The sequence below is a fragment of the Artemia franciscana genome, chromosome 2, assembly GCF_032884065.1.
Source record: "Artemia franciscana chromosome 2, ASM3288406v1, whole genome shotgun sequence".
Classification (NCBI taxonomy): Eukaryota; Metazoa; Arthropoda; class Branchiopoda; order Anostraca; family Artemiidae; genus Artemia; species Artemia franciscana.
Genome location: NC_088864.1, coordinates 55444316 through 55460067, shown reverse-complemented (window position 1 = coordinate 55460067; position 15752 = coordinate 55444316). Strand labels below are relative to the sequence as shown.

General features: G+C 34.3%; 1 long non-coding RNA gene across 2 annotated transcripts in view; it reads left to right on the top strand.

Annotated features, from left to right (window-relative positions):
- LOC136043793 (uncharacterized) overlaps positions 1–15752 on the top strand; it is a 45402-nt gene that overhangs the window by 17382 nt on the left and 12268 nt on the right. For both annotated transcript variants that reach the window (XR_010621721.1, XR_010621722.1), the window contains exon 2: positions 2936–3009. This is a non-coding gene — a long non-coding RNA (uncharacterized LOC136043793). The remainder of the gene's footprint in view (positions 1–2935; positions 3010–15752) is intronic.

The following is a 15752-nucleotide window of genomic DNA, read 5'->3' as shown; positions in this document are numbered from 1 at the left end:
AATTACCCCGTATATGAAAGGGGCTGCTCCTTCTTCAACGCCCTTTACGCTAAAGTTTTTACTGTTTTAAAAAGTAGAGTTGAGAGAGAGTCAAACTTTAGTGCAAAGAGCAAGGCGTTGAAGAAGGAGCAGCCCCTTTCATATACGGGGTAATTCCTGTTCGTTTTAAGTTTTAATGTCGCTCCTTACTTTCAGTTAAAAAAAACTTGTTTTTTTTTATTTAATATGAGTTAAAAATGACTTAGTATTTTTTTAAAAAATGTTTCTGTGCCTAGAATATCCTTTAAAATATCCTTTTATTCTCGAAACTATGTTTCTATTATGTTTTCTCGCTATGCATAGCAACATAGGAATTTGATATTGAATTTTGAGAGAAAATGGATCTCTAATCTACTTTATCAACAGAAAACATTATAATTAGAATTTGAAACTTTTGACTTCCATTTACAATTTTGTCGGCATTGAATGTATAGCTAATGATTTTGGAGAAATAACTTCTATTCATATAGTAAATTAATCAACTGAAAATAAATTCTGTAATGTTTTGTTTCAAACGAAAGGGCACAACTGCTTCAACTGCAGGAATGAGTTAGAAAAATTGATTATATTATCACGTTAATCTTAATTAATTGGCACACTCAGAACCCCGTAGGGAGAGGAGTCACAGAGTAAGTGTGAGCATGCATTAGACGGTAAAGTCCCAAATTTGTCTTGACTACATAGCTTACATCTATGTATAAGTTTCAGATAAATTTCAGGTTATGTCTCTGTTAACGTAATGAGCGAAACTATAGAAAAAATAAACAAAATGTATAAAAATAATCAATTTCGGCGGATAAGTCTGTGATAGATGTGATTGTATCACTATCAACTGCACTAATAGTGTAGTGCCTTGCAACCTATATTTTTTTATCATTTGAGTTTTTTTTAAAAGAGATCCGGTTGTTGCTACTCAGTGCATACTGTTCATCAAATCACAAATAAATTTGGAATGGCAAGTAAATGCCAATTTTTATATAATTTACGTAATTTATTTTATTTCAAAATTTTAGATACTTAATGCAATTTTTGTTATTATTGTTTTATTGCTTTTTATTATTATCGTTTTGTTATTGTCGCTAGATGCATAGAATTGATGAAATTACCGGAAAATTTCCCAACTGTTCAATTCTTAATAACTTGAGTTTTTCAAGAGGATGTCCCCGTTTTTTTTTTTTTTTGTTTTTTTTTTTTTGCATTTAGCCCTCGTACGCAACTATAATTGCGCATCAATAAATTCCTCCTTCTGTTCCGGAATTCATTTTTTAAAACAGGTTATCTTCTTGTTCACTTTTTTTTTACAAATTTTTTTTTTGTGTAGCATCCCATCAACAAAAAATACGTTTTTCTAAGAGTGTTTTGTACTTTTATGGTAAGCATTCCAAACTTGACCCCTAGTTTTTAGAGTAAGTGCTTGGCAACACTGACGACTGTTAAATTGCTAAAGTTATTCTACAGATATTTGCTAAGGATGATTAAAAATAATAAATTATTGAAATAAAGTAAATTCAAACCGACTTTTTACTTGTATTTTTTTTTTTATTTTTCTACTATTACACCTACTTTGCTACTATTTCAAATAGTGCCGATAGATGGCAGGTAATGCTTTTTTAAGGATAGTTTCGATTCTTATCGTATATAACTTTTAATACGGAGAGCCCGAAGCCATAACCCCCCAGAATGGCTGAACAATGCATATTTATAAAACATTTTCTAGATAAAACTTTTCCATACGTGGTTGAGTCCATGTTTTTTTATTAATCAAATTGCCTCAAAATGGAGGGGTACAAAAAACAAGTAAATAAAGTTGGAAAATACTTCAATAAATCATTCAAATAAATGACTTGCGAGAAAAATTTAACGGACCTAGTAAAACAATTTGAAAGAATCAAATAAAAATAATGCAAAAAATTAAAATCTCAAACGCTGATTAGGTTCTAAGTCATTCTGGAACAGACGGAATTCCGAAATGGATGGAGAGAATGTTTTCATATTTTTGCAATTTAAACCACCTTGTTACGTCAGTAGCTCTGATAATACGATTTTTTCCATTTTTGGGAAGTAAAGCAACAACGTTAACTTGCACAATTTCCTCTACTTCATGTATTATTTATACTAGGCTAAAAACCGTTTTTTGGCGGGCTCAATGCTCAATTTTCTCGATTTCACCAACAGAGGTTTCCTATGGTGTTTGAAGCATGCAAAACTGGTGTTTTAGGCTTTCTCTTCTTTACCATAATTAATTACAATTACACTGTATGTCAGATGCTTTGTGGCTGTTTACCTATTTGTGTCTTTCGATTTTTCCCATATTATCGGGCGTCTATTCAGCTAGTAAATCTGAGGGGCTGCTGTCTCTCAGATTTCAGAAATCATGTACACCAGGTGGCGCGCACCAAGCGTGGCGGAACTGTGCCAAGTGTTTTGAGGACTGTGTCAAGCGTTCTGAAGATTGTACCGAGCGTGGCGGAACCGTGCCAAGCGTTTTGGCGAGTCTGCCAAGCGTTTTGAGGACTGTATCAAGCGCCTTAGAACTGTCCCAAGCGTTTTGGGGAGTGTACCAAGCGGTTTGAGGACTTTACCAGGTGTGGCAGAACTGTTCTAAGCGCGGTGAAACTCTGCGGCACATACGGCGCTCCGAGGTGTACACCAGGTGGTTGGAAGTCAGCTTCCCCTTGAATAAATGTATGTAGTTCACATGTAACTTCTGCTATCCTATGAATCGGTATCCACAAGTTTTAAAAACTTGTTATTTTCAAACTTAGCTCTTCCTATTAGTGTTGTTTATGACATTTTATTCTATATAATCTACCATAATTTCGTTTTTAAAAACCTTGTTAATTTCCCAACGGATTATTATTTATTTGCTTCTCTTAATTATTTTCTATTTTTCTAGTATGCTAGAAACTTGATGTACATCGAATTTTTCGGAAGAAAAAAAGAAACTTGCCCGAGTATTGCTGTTACCTTGTGAGTATTTCCATGTTTCCTTTTAGAACAAACAAAATTTAAGGCTATAGGCTAAATAACGGAATAATGTCTACAACCTTTTCGCATAATAGGCATGTAAACAAGACAAAATTTAATTAGTTTTTTTTGCTATTTTCAACGGTTAGAAAATAAAAAGCAAACGTAACAGTTAAAAAAGTTTTAATTAGAAAAATATCGTTTAGGTCTACCAAGAAAATATGAGCAGGTTTCCGTGCCCAAAATCTTCCCCCTAAGTTTTAAAAGTTAGTAAAATTAGTAAAAAGTTAGTAAAAGTTAGTAAAATTAGTAAAAAGTTAGTAATACCATGAAAGCATCAAATGAAGTAAAATGTGCAGGCTGTGAAGCGTGCATTTGGCAGTAAACATTATTTTCCTTAAGGGACAGGGAGGAGGGAGGGTTAACATGTAATGATTTTGTAAGTGTGAAGACTATAGAAACCACATTCTTGAAATTGTCTATTGATACTCTAAACATTTTGTAAATACTTGGGATGTCATTTTCTCAGGAGCCATTTTTCCTTTATGAAATGTGAAAGAAGGGGAGCTATGTTGCCTCTAAAAAGCTCCCAAGGGCCAAGAATATAGAAATATGTACTCATAGTCATTCTCCGTGACTTTTAACTTTTGATGTAATCTTCTATTATTTTTAATCACAGGAAGGGCGTGTCTTTAGTGACCGTCGTCCGAGTGGGCTGTATTTCTTGGTTCCTGCTTGTCCTTGTTGAAGACTATTCAATTGTCAGTTTTTTTCTTGGTGATAAACTTAATTAAAAAGAAGATATTCGTATCAAGGTGCTGAAAGGTACTACACAAGGGAGGTAACCCCGCTCACTACCATAACCGTTTATGGTAGTGAGCGGTAAGCAAGGAACAACCCAATTTAATTTCAAATCAGCAAAAAACACTAGTTAGAAATATATATATATATATATATATATATATATATATATATATATATATATATATATATATATATATATATATATATATATATATATATATATATATATATATATATATATATATATATATATATATATATATATATATATATATATATATATATATATATATATATATATATATATATCTACTTTTTTAGGGATCTACTTTTTATTGAATTTAAATTGCGTAAACTATTTTAACTTCAAAATTAAATATCAAGAGTAATTACTGTAAGGATATCTATATGACTGTTAAAAAAGAGGAAAACATTCAATAAAGGAGCTTCAATATTGGTCAAAATCTTAGGCGAGGGTATCGAACCGATGGTGGTAGAAAATTTGAAAAGGGCTCATTTAAGCAGAAGTTATTCACTTCTAGTTTTTTTTTCTAGGGGCGAATGTATCTAACCAATGGTCGTAGAAAATTGGGGAAGGACTCGTTCCAACAGATATTGATGAGTTATAGTTGTTTTTTTTTTTTTTTGTTTAAATAAGAGGTTGTACCACATCAAAGTGGAATTTCCGATGAGTAGTGTCAAAAACGTAAATTTCCAACACAGTGCAACCAAACCCTTATTCGGTAAAGTTTAGAATTGGTCAATGACTTGAAAGTACACAAAAAATAATTTCAATATTTTTTCCCTTGCAATTCCCTATTTCCAGTAAAAAAAAGGAAACAAATGCATAAAAAACATTTGCAAGGATTCCCAACTTTAAAGAGAGTCAACAAAAGAGAAGAGAGACAAAACAAAAGAGAGAGGAAGAGGTATTCTACCTCTCGGTGGCTCATTTTGGTCTAAAACCATGAAACTGCTAATATAAAATAGTTTTTATGGACAATAGTTGGAAAACTTCACTGTATGCACGGCATTGGTGCATAACACAGCAGTGCAGTGTATGCACTGCTTTGAGTAGTGCGATGAAGTCTGTGTGTTGTATTGCATAATTGCAATATTATTTCAGCTTGCAAATAAAAGAAGGGTCTTGGGGAGGGTGCCAAATTTTTCTATTTTTTGAAAATCGTTAAGATCATTTTTAGTGCAAGTTCGTTGTCAGTGAGGGGAGGGGGCTACACCCAATTTTGGTTTTTCATGGTTAATTCTTTTCACCTCAATTTTCATGTAATTTTAGCTTATGAACAAACAAGAATTAAGACGGACAAAAATTAAATTTAAATACCTTTTGTCTTGAAAGTAGAAAACGACGTTAAATCCTGAATCGAACATAAGTTACCGTATTACTAGAAAGTTACTAAAAATCCTAAAACTTGTTTTTAATCAGTAATTGAAAATATGGGAATGTTATAAAGAAACCTCCTTGCCAGATAAAAAATAAATATAGAATGTCTACACCAACTCTTACAGAGTTGGTATAGACCTACACCAACCACTACCTACCTCTAGTATAAGAGATGGCACCCATCAGAGAGCTATTTCCGTTGAGTTCTGTGTCATAAAACACCTTTTTCGATCCAAATACGTCCAAACCACTACTGAGGTAAAACTCAGGGATAATCGATGGAAAAAAAAAGTATTCGGAACCGTAAATAATTTTTCAAACTCCCAATGACGTGTAAGCATTGGTGATTGGTGGCCTATAAAAAGACCCAAAAGACCCTTCGATAAATTAGTAATTTAAGGGGAAAGAAACTCCTTCACTTTCTCCTCATTAAACTACTGTCCCAGACATTGTTGTTATCTTTTCGGGTGAAGTTAGAGATAGTCAGAAGTTAGTCAAAAGGGAACACTAATGATATTCGTACTGAGCTCCTTGATGAGCCAAATACTTTAATTGAGTTTCACTGGGAATGCTGTAATAACTTCCCTAATAACCTCCCTAATTGAATGCCCTATAGTACTGCTTTGAAAGAAGATATCCTGAGATTCACTTTTGAAAAGTGTTAATTATAAAAAAGAACCTTGCGTAGTTAGTCCTAAGAAGAATTGATTAGTCGAAAGGAACTAAATCATCTAAATGACTATAGTCAAGTAATGAGAAAAAGTTTAAAACAACTGCGACCAAGCATCCGATAGCTTATGGGCGTGGGCCACTATATCCGAACTCTATTTCAAATTTAAACATTTACTTTCTGATTATATTATGACTGCCCTATTTAATTGGCTCCATTTGTTACATTACTTTCCACTTGGTTGGACAATGCAAAACACTATTTGGACCCCTCCCTCTAAAGCAGAATCTTGGCTATATCCGGCCAACTAGTAGCCTATGTCGTATAATGTGCATCCTAGCTACTTGTTTTAGTGCTTGATCGCCCAGACGCTCTGGGCTTTGGAAGGCTAAGTCTATTCCTTTTTGTAGCAATTTATATTCAGTTTAAATTCAGCATGATCATTCATTTTAATCTCCGTTTTCGAACTTATATTTTCATCCATAGCGGTATCAGTTATTGTTAAGTTTCATGGGACTATTCTTTGAGTTTCTCTTCGTCTTGGGATTCAATCAATCAATTAATTTATTAATTCATGAATTGATTGTTAATTCAAAGGGAAGTTTCTTTAGGGTAGAAACTTCAAAAGATCCTACCAGGGCGTAATTTATACTATTGCAATGCATCTAGACAAATCAAGGTGTCTATGTATCTAGTGTTACCGAGTTTGCCCCCCCCCCCAAAAAAAAAATCGACCTGTAGAAACATAACAAAAATACATGTAGGCCTACACACATTTTTGACGTATCTCTCAAAGTTTCTTTTTTTTAAATTCCCCTCCCCTGAACCAGAATCCTGGATACACCCTTACCCTTTGGACCCATTCCCTGAAATCAACTGCTTTTATGCATAGAAAAACCAAAATTTTCCCAAAGATGCAATTAGCCAATTTATTGTAAAAATCAATCGAAAGAGTCTCCTATTCTGGAACGTCGTCCCCAAAACGTTCCTAAATGTAAAACTCATTTTGTCTTAGGTATAAATATTTTTCGACAATATTACAATATTTACTGCAGAGTCCTTTAGCTGATAAAGCAACATCTAAAGAATTAATAAGGCATATCACTTTTTATTGTTTTTTCTAGTGTGTCCGGTTTTTCGCTTATCGTGTTTCTTTTAATATATATTGCACTCCAAATGTTGCTAACCGGCGATGTCTAAAAACTCGTTTCAAAGCCAAAGGAACATTTGCAGAAAAAAAATACTTTGTTTCCCATTGCCAAAATAAAAGTGTCTCCTCGCAACCAAACACTTTTTTTGAAAACTCGGCTGTCTATTGCAAGTCGATTTCTGACATGGAAAAAAAAACAAATGGATTTCATTGTCTGTTTCTTATTTGGTAAAAAAAAAAGGAACAAAAATGAATAGAAAAAGACCATATGACCTTTATTGTTGCATCATGAGAGGCTTCCAAAATAAGTTCATAAGCTAAATTTGTATCAGTATTGCAATTAAATAAAAAAAGCAATTTTTTTAAACTGAAAGTAAGGAGTGAGATTAAAACTTAAAATGAACAAAAATTACTCCGTATATGAAAGGGGCTGTTCCTTCCTCAACGCCCTGCTCTTTAAGCTAAAGTTTGACTCTTTCTCTCAACTCTACTTTTTAAAACAGTAAAAAAATGTAGCGTAAAGAACGGGGCGTTGAGGAGGGAACAGCCCCTTTCATATACGGAGTAATTTTTGTTCGTTTTAAGTTTTAATCTCGCTCCTTACTTTCAGTTAAAAAAAACTTTTTTTTGATTTCGTTTCTGAACGTTTTTTAAATAATGTATGTTTTGATTTTGGCTCACCACACATGAATAATTGAAACGAAATGGCTTTCTCATAGTTTTGATCGGACGATTTTGAGAAAAAAGAAGCGGGGGAGTAGGCCTAGTTACCCTCCAATATTTTGGCTATTTAAATAGGCAACTAGAACTTTTAATTTTTTACGAACATTTTTACTAATAAAAATATACGTAACTTACGAATAAACTTTTGTAACGAACTTCTATATTCGTATGTTTTTATTACGTATATGAGGGGGTTCACCCCCTCGTCAATACCTCGCTCTTTACACTAAAGCTAAAATTTTGTCCCAATTCCCTTAGAATGACCCCTGAATCTAAAGGCCGTAGAATAAATAGTTGAAATTAATAAAATTACTTTAGCGTAAAGAGCGAGGTATTAGGAGGAGGTGAACCCCTCATATTTGTAATAATTTCTGTTCGCTTTAAGTTTTAATGCTGCTCCTTACTTTCAGTTGAAAAAACTTTTTCATATTTATTTTTTCAAAAATATTTTGGTCTTAAAAAAAATGCTAAAAAATCCTGCGCCCCTTCATGGAAATTTTCTTCTCCCACGTCAAATCTCCCATGGAAAATTACCCCCGCATATCCCCTCCCCTCAACACCACCCCCAACCAAAAAATCCCCCTGAAAGCGTCTGTACACTTCCCAATAACCATTACTACGTGTAAACACCGGTCAAAGTTTGTAACTTGCAGCCTCTACCACGGGGACTGTGGGGGAGTAAGGCGTCCCAAAAAACATACTTATTTGGTTTTTCGACTATGTTGAATAAAATGGCTATCTCAGAATTTTGATCCGGTGACTTTGGAAAAAACATAAGCGTGGGAGGGGGCCTAGATGCCCTCCAATTTTTTAGGTCACTTAAAAATGTCACTAGAACTTTTAATTTCCGTTAGAATGGACCCTCACACGACATTCTTGGACCACTGGATCGATAGGATCACCCCTGAAAAAAAAAACAACAAATAAACACGCATCCGTGACCTGTCTTGTGGCAAAAAATGCAAAATTCCACATTTTTGTAGATATGAGCTTGAAACTCCTACTGTAGGGTTCTCTGTCAGGCTGAATCTGAATGTGTGATTTTCGTTAAGATTCTATGACTTTTAAGGGGTGTTTCCCCCTATTTTCTAAAATAAGGCAAATTTTCTCAGGCTCGTAACTTTTGATAGGTATGAAATTTAATGGAACTTATATATTTAAATTCAGCATTAAAATGCGATTCTTTTGATGTAATTATTGCTATAAAAATTCCGTTTTTTACAGTTTCGGCTACTATTGAGCGGGGTCGCTCCTTACTACAGTTCGTTACCACGAACTGTTTGATGACGTTGTCACACTAGTCAAACTTGTGTGGAAAAACTGAACATTTTCATTTATAGAGAAGTTTATATTAAATTGCTTGAAGAGGAAAAACCTGGTGATTGCAAAAATATTTGCATATATTTTGACAAGGGATTAGAATAATTCAAAAATTATAAAAAGAACTATACTTAAGAAAATGGCTATCTCAAAATTTTGTTCAGGTTACTTTGGGGAAAAATTGGCGTGGGAGGGGGCTCAGTTGCCCCCCAATCTATATGGTCACCTTAAAAGGGTACTAAAACTTTTAATTTCCGTTCGAATGCACCCTTTCTTGATCTTTTAAGGCTATAATTTCAATACGATCAACCCAGGAAAAAAAAACTAAAAAAAAGCAAACAAACAAACACACATCCATGATCTGTCTTCTCGCAAAAATGGTAAAAATCTTCCTTTTTGTATATAGGAGCTTGAAACTTCTATAGTAGGGTTCTCGGTACGCTGAATATGATGGCATGATTTAATTCCTCAATTTCAGGTGGTGTTTCCCCTTATTTCAAAAATCAGGCAAATTTTTTCTGGCTCGTAGCTTTTGATGGATAGCACTAAACTTGATAAATCTTATATGTGCAGTTCGTTACCACGAACTGTTTGAAAAAAAAAATTAGAAATATAATAAACGTTTGAGCGGTGCTTCTCTGTTTTCCACGATCATTGGTTTGACACAATTGCCCAATTGGCAATTGCAAAATTGGAACAATTACCAAAATTGGAACATTGGTTTGAGACAATTGACAAAAAGACTGCACCTCATAAAATTATTGAAGAGAGTCTGAAATGCTAGAAATGGGCAATTGTTCGTATCACAATTTTTCAGTTTATCTAGAGAGTTGAGTTCCTAAGACGACTCTTAGTCTTAGAGAGGGTGTTTCTCTCTTCTTCCCTAGCCAGATGCTAGTAAACTTACGGATTTAGTCTTTCATTTTATGTCTGAAGTGTCACCATCCGATGGAGTCTGCCGTCTCTGAACACCACGCATCGTTAACTCTTACTGCGTATGTTTTTTCAAATAAAAGTCATAATTTATCTGAAGAATATATCACGAAGGTTTCAGAATTTTTGCCTGAAAACAGGTTTTGAAGTTTCTGCTCATTAAAATGGAATATTCGTACCCCTCCCCCTTAAAAGTTAGCCAACAATCGCAAAATATTGTACAATAGTTCCCAACGAGGCTTCAAAATCACCAAACAGTTCGTGGTAACGAACTGTAAGTAAGGAGCGACTCGGCTGAATTGTAACCAAAACTCTAAGAAACGGAATTTTGATACCAATAGATACAGCAAAAGAATCAGATTTTTATGCTGACTTCAAATATAGAAGTTTCATCATATAGTTTTACCCATTAAGAGTTACAAGCCTGAGGCGTCAACCCAAAATCAATCGAACCTTTCATCCCTTAGTTCTATGACTATCTGCCTAAGTTCTACCCTAGGAATGACGTACGGACGGATGATAGATAGACTTATCTATCGACAAATGAACTGACATCATCTTTATACAACCCTAAAAGGGCTTATGCCAGATTTGCCCCTTACTCACTCGGACTATCTGTCTTGGCTTTTCCTACAATTAGCCATGGCTTGATGCCCACAACCATCTGATTTTAATTCAAAATTGATTTATTTTTGAAAAAAAGGGGGAAACATCCCGTAAGATAATAGAATCTTAATGAAAATCACACCATCAGATTCAAAGTAACAGAGAACCCTACTCTAGAGGTTTCAAGCTCATTATTTAAGAATTAACGACGCTTCTTGACTACTATGGTCCCTGCGTCGGCCCTGCAGTGCATTCCTGCAGCGTGATTCGATCTCTGGGTCCCGTATTACCAAGCTAAGGTTAAACCCACTGCGCCACCACAGGACATTTCAAGCTCATATCTGCAAAAAATGTGGAATTTTGTATTTTTTGCCAGAAGAAAGATCCCGGATGCTTGCTTATTTGTTTTTTTTTCCAGGGGTGATCGTAACAACCCAGTGATCCTAAAATATCGCGAGAGTGCTCGTTGGAACATAAATTAAAAGTTCTAATGTCTTTTTAAGGCACCAAAAAATTGGAGGGTAGCTAGGCCCCCTCCCATGCTCACTCTTTCCCAAAGTCACCCGATCAAAATTTTTAGATAGCCATTTTGTACAGCATAGTCGAAAAATCTAATAAATATGTCTCTGAGGATAACTTAATCCCCCATAGCCCCCGAGGGAAGGGCTGCAAGTTTTTAACTTCACCTATTATTTACATATAGTCTGGTATTGGTTATGGGAATCATTCGGACATTTTCAGGGGGATTTATTCTGATGGGGGTCAGGGGGAGAAGGTTACGTAGGAGGATTTTTCCGTGAATGAATTTTTTTCATGAGGGAAGGGAATTTTCCATGGAGGGATGCCGGATTTCCAGCAATATTTAAAAAAACGTTCAGAAATTAAATTAAAAAACAAGTTTTTTCAGCTAAAAGTGAGGATTAACATTAAAACTTAAAATTAAAACGAATAGAAATTAATATATATTTGGGGGGGGGGGTTGACCCCCTCGTCAATGCCTAGCTCCTTACGCTAAAGTTTTTTTGTACTTTCAAAAGAGCTTTTATTCCAATTAAACCCTTTGTGATTCAGGGGTCATTCTTAAATACGAACTTTGGCGTAAAGAGCGAGGTATTGACGAGGGGATGAGCTCTCTCATATAAGTAATAATTCTTGTTCGTTTCAATATTAATGTTGCTCCTTACTTTCATTTGAAAAATCGTGTTTTTTTATTTAATTGTCTAAAAAAGACACTTGAAATGGCACTTTGTTGCCATTTGAATCGTTTTATCACTTGAAAGGACATTAGAACTGAATATTTTCGGTTGAAGGAGCCCTCCTCTAGTATTCTACGACTGCCGGTTGAGTTAACCACAAATAAAATCAAATCCTTGCCTATGCTTCTAAGGATACAAAAAAGGAAGAATATAATTAAGAGCAAAACAGTAAAGTTGAAATAGGGGCGGTTCTGGACTCTCTTGTGTCTGGGGCTAAATCTTCATTAGCCCCCCCCCCCTGTCTCCTAAAAAATTTCAGGCCAGATTTTTACAAAATTGTTATATATTGACAAAATGTACTTATTAAAAATGATTATAACTGTTAAATTAAATATTAGAAATTTTGTGCCCCTAAAATTTCTGTGCCTGGGGCAAGTTCACCCTCTATCCCCACTTAAAATCGGTTCTAAGTTGAAGCTTAACATTGAAGTTGAAAACTTAAAACGAATAGAATTTGAACCGAGAATTATGGTTGTTAAAAAACAATAAATATATTTGCAAAAACTTTGAAAACATTTTGTATGCAGACCAATGGTCAGCTCCTATAGCGTCTTTCAGTTTCAGCTAATGGCCACTTGATGAATTTCTACGGGAATTCATTTTAGAAGAAGGGTGGATATTGGTGAATTTTATATAACATTAGGGTATTATGGGAGACATCTCAAAGTCTTTCACAATTCTGGGGCAAAATGGAAGAACCCACACCCTTGAGTACATTGTTTACTTTATTGATTCATTTAATATAAAGTTTTTCCTCCAAATTTCTGGGACAAAATGGAAGAACCCACACCCCTGAGTACATTGTTTACTTTATTGATTCATTTACTCCAAAGTCTCTTCATTTTCATTTCATTTTTCCTCCAAAATCTCCTCAGAAATTCATGGTACGCTGCTCTTGGAACGCTTGTTTAGCGGCCAGTATCGTCGAAACCACTTCAAATTTCTCGAAACCAAAATTAGAAATTCAAAATTTTCTAATAGCTCTTTTGGGAAATTATTAAATGGAACAGGCTGTGCAAGCGCCTCTGTGTGGTTGATTTGAGAAATATTTTTCCCAATTGGAAGTGAATTTCTGATAAATATAGTTTGAAAATCAAAATAGATATTAAGCAGCTCATTAATTGAAAAGACTGGTACAAAAACAATATTTGCTACGCATTATTAAAGAAAATAGTATATATGTTAAAATACCCAATGGTACCATATCTTTTGAGCCCTACAAGTGGTTTCATTATGTCTGAAATTTTGAGAAGATGTCTGAGCAACGTACCAACGAAATTGTGGAAGCGAATTTGTCTGTCAGTAGTCCATATAAAGCGAAAGATGTTATCTGTCTCTGCATCATTCACTTTCCGCCACTTAGTGTTGTAGGCTACATGTCAGAGCTTTCGCCACCCCTGGCATAGCTCCACCACATGTGGCAAAGTCCCTACATCGCTTGTCATAGTTCCACCAGGTTTGGTGCACTTTTGCCACGCTTGGTACGCGGCACCAGGTGTTTGTGATTTCTGAAAGCCGCTGACCACACGGAAATTATTTCAGAAAAATTGTAAATAAAATGGGGAACGGCTCTATCAGGGGTGCCAATTCACGAAAATGTTGGGGAACAAGGACTTTTTTTTAACTTTTTTGTGAAGATACAATAAAAGGCATTTTCAAAATCTAAGGAGGGGTATTTTTGTGTTTCGGCTTTTTAAATGAAAATATGAAAAAGATCAAGATGTAAGGGGGCAGGGAATTACTCTCATTCCCTGCCCCACCCCCTATTGGTGTCCTTGTACTCTAATACCCGCACTTTAAAATAATAATTAATTTGTTTCTATTTTAACTGAATTAAAATGAATCATCATTCAACCCACGTAAAAATTGAAAACTTGTCCCAATACAAGTTTTTTAAGTTCCCGCAATACACACAACATTTGCAAATTTCAATCTTCTTTTTGGCAACGCTAAATCTATCTACACCATAGCTTAAATCTTTGGCAAACATCGCTTTATAAAAAAAGAAGACAAGAAAAAAGATACATAGCAACAGTATGTGTGAAACAACATGTAATTTGCAAAAACTAAAACCAGGACAGTTGTTATAATTCCATATAATATAACGAAGTTGAATTTGTGCTTCCACGGTAGTCCATCTTTAGTTTTAAACCAATGTACTGTAATTAATTAAAGTCCCACTATTAGCCCAACATAATTTTAAACTGTCAAATAGTGCATAAGAGAGATAGTTCTCTTTTTTGTTCGGTATTTCTGTTAAATGCACTCTGTTCTAATCACAGGCACTGCATATTTCAATTTATGTTGGTAGTCTTGGCGTATTTAGACAGCTTTGTTGTAATTTATTACATACATTCCGTTTACTTTTCTTTTTTCTTCCTCTGGCCCTTTTTCCGATGCTTTCTTATAGTACAAAGGACATTGAAAATGAAATCTGATTGTTTGAACCGGTTAATTGGAAGCTGGTAAAAGTATAAATATTTTTAAAATATTGAGGAAAAGTGTAAATTAATATTTGATTAAAAATACCTCCATACGCAGTCAGCAGTTTTTGGTAGACGTTATGGTAAAAAAAAAAGAAAAAAAAGTAGCGCACCAAATAGTCTAAGAGTCTTGAGCCTAAGTCTTTGTTGAAGATGTAGTTGACTTCAGGAATAATTTTTAATGGTTAAATTTTTACGGAAGGAAAGTGTTGTCAAGTTTGACTTATTAATTTTGCTTATTTACTTTCACGGTTCAATGTAGTAACACCGACAAAATGTAATAGTCACTGAATAATTGATGTTTTTAAAAAAGAAAAATATCTGAAAATCGTGGTTTTCATGTATTAATAGACATAATGACGGTACAGTGGGGCCAAAAATTTCATTTTGTTGGCCTTGGTACTTTGAGCACCATAGATACTTTCTGAATGTTTATTTTTAGCTAACTAATAAGTTAAAGGTGAAAAAATAATTAATCAAGAATAAAAATCTACACATTTTTATACTCTGAGGCAAGTTCAGGAGAGTGTAAGGAGGCTTTTTATTTTAGATTTTGTTTTCGTTTGCAAACGATGCAGAATTACCAGTGAATAACGTAATATTAAAGTATCTTCTCGAAGTAATTCATTAATAAATTGATAACATTGATTATTTAAAAACTCTTTTTTGACAATCTATTTTTGGTTGAAAGCAGGGACCAGCTAGCATGGTTAGTCGACAAAACCCAATAATAGGAGAAAAGGGGAAAAAACTACCATAAATATAGATGCCATTAAAACGTTTTTGGGGGCTTAGGCAAGTCTGCAGACATTTTTTAAGGGGAAAAGTGAAAAATTCAAACAAAGGTTTTTTTGGTGCCAAAACAGTGTTTTTCCTAACATTCGTACATTTGGACATTGTCAGTTCTTCAAAGGAAGAAAAGACATGATTTTACTGCATCTCACTCCTGCTTACACTCTTGGGTCCAATTATGCCAATGGAAAAAATACCCATCTTCTAAATTTTCTGTGCTTTGATAGTAAATAGCGAAAAATAAGGAATGATAGTAAATTCCCTATTGTTCTTCTTGTTTTTAGTGTTTGTACTTTTGATAATATTTTATGAAATTAGGTTTTGTGAAAGGCACAACACTGTCAAGTGGTATTAACGTTAACAGTGACCTGTCACTGTATATAACATGTACATGTCACTGTTAACGTTAATACCACTGCTAAATTTACTCGTACTATTGCTGCTACTAAACTACTTCAACTACTACTTTGATTGCAACAACTTATAAGGTTTAAAGTATTACTGTGAAAAGCGGGTCAGAAGGGTGTCAAAAGCGCACATCGACAATATTCTTGGAACAGCTTAACGTGTCAAGATTAAACTTTCAGGGCGTCATGAAAGCGATTTT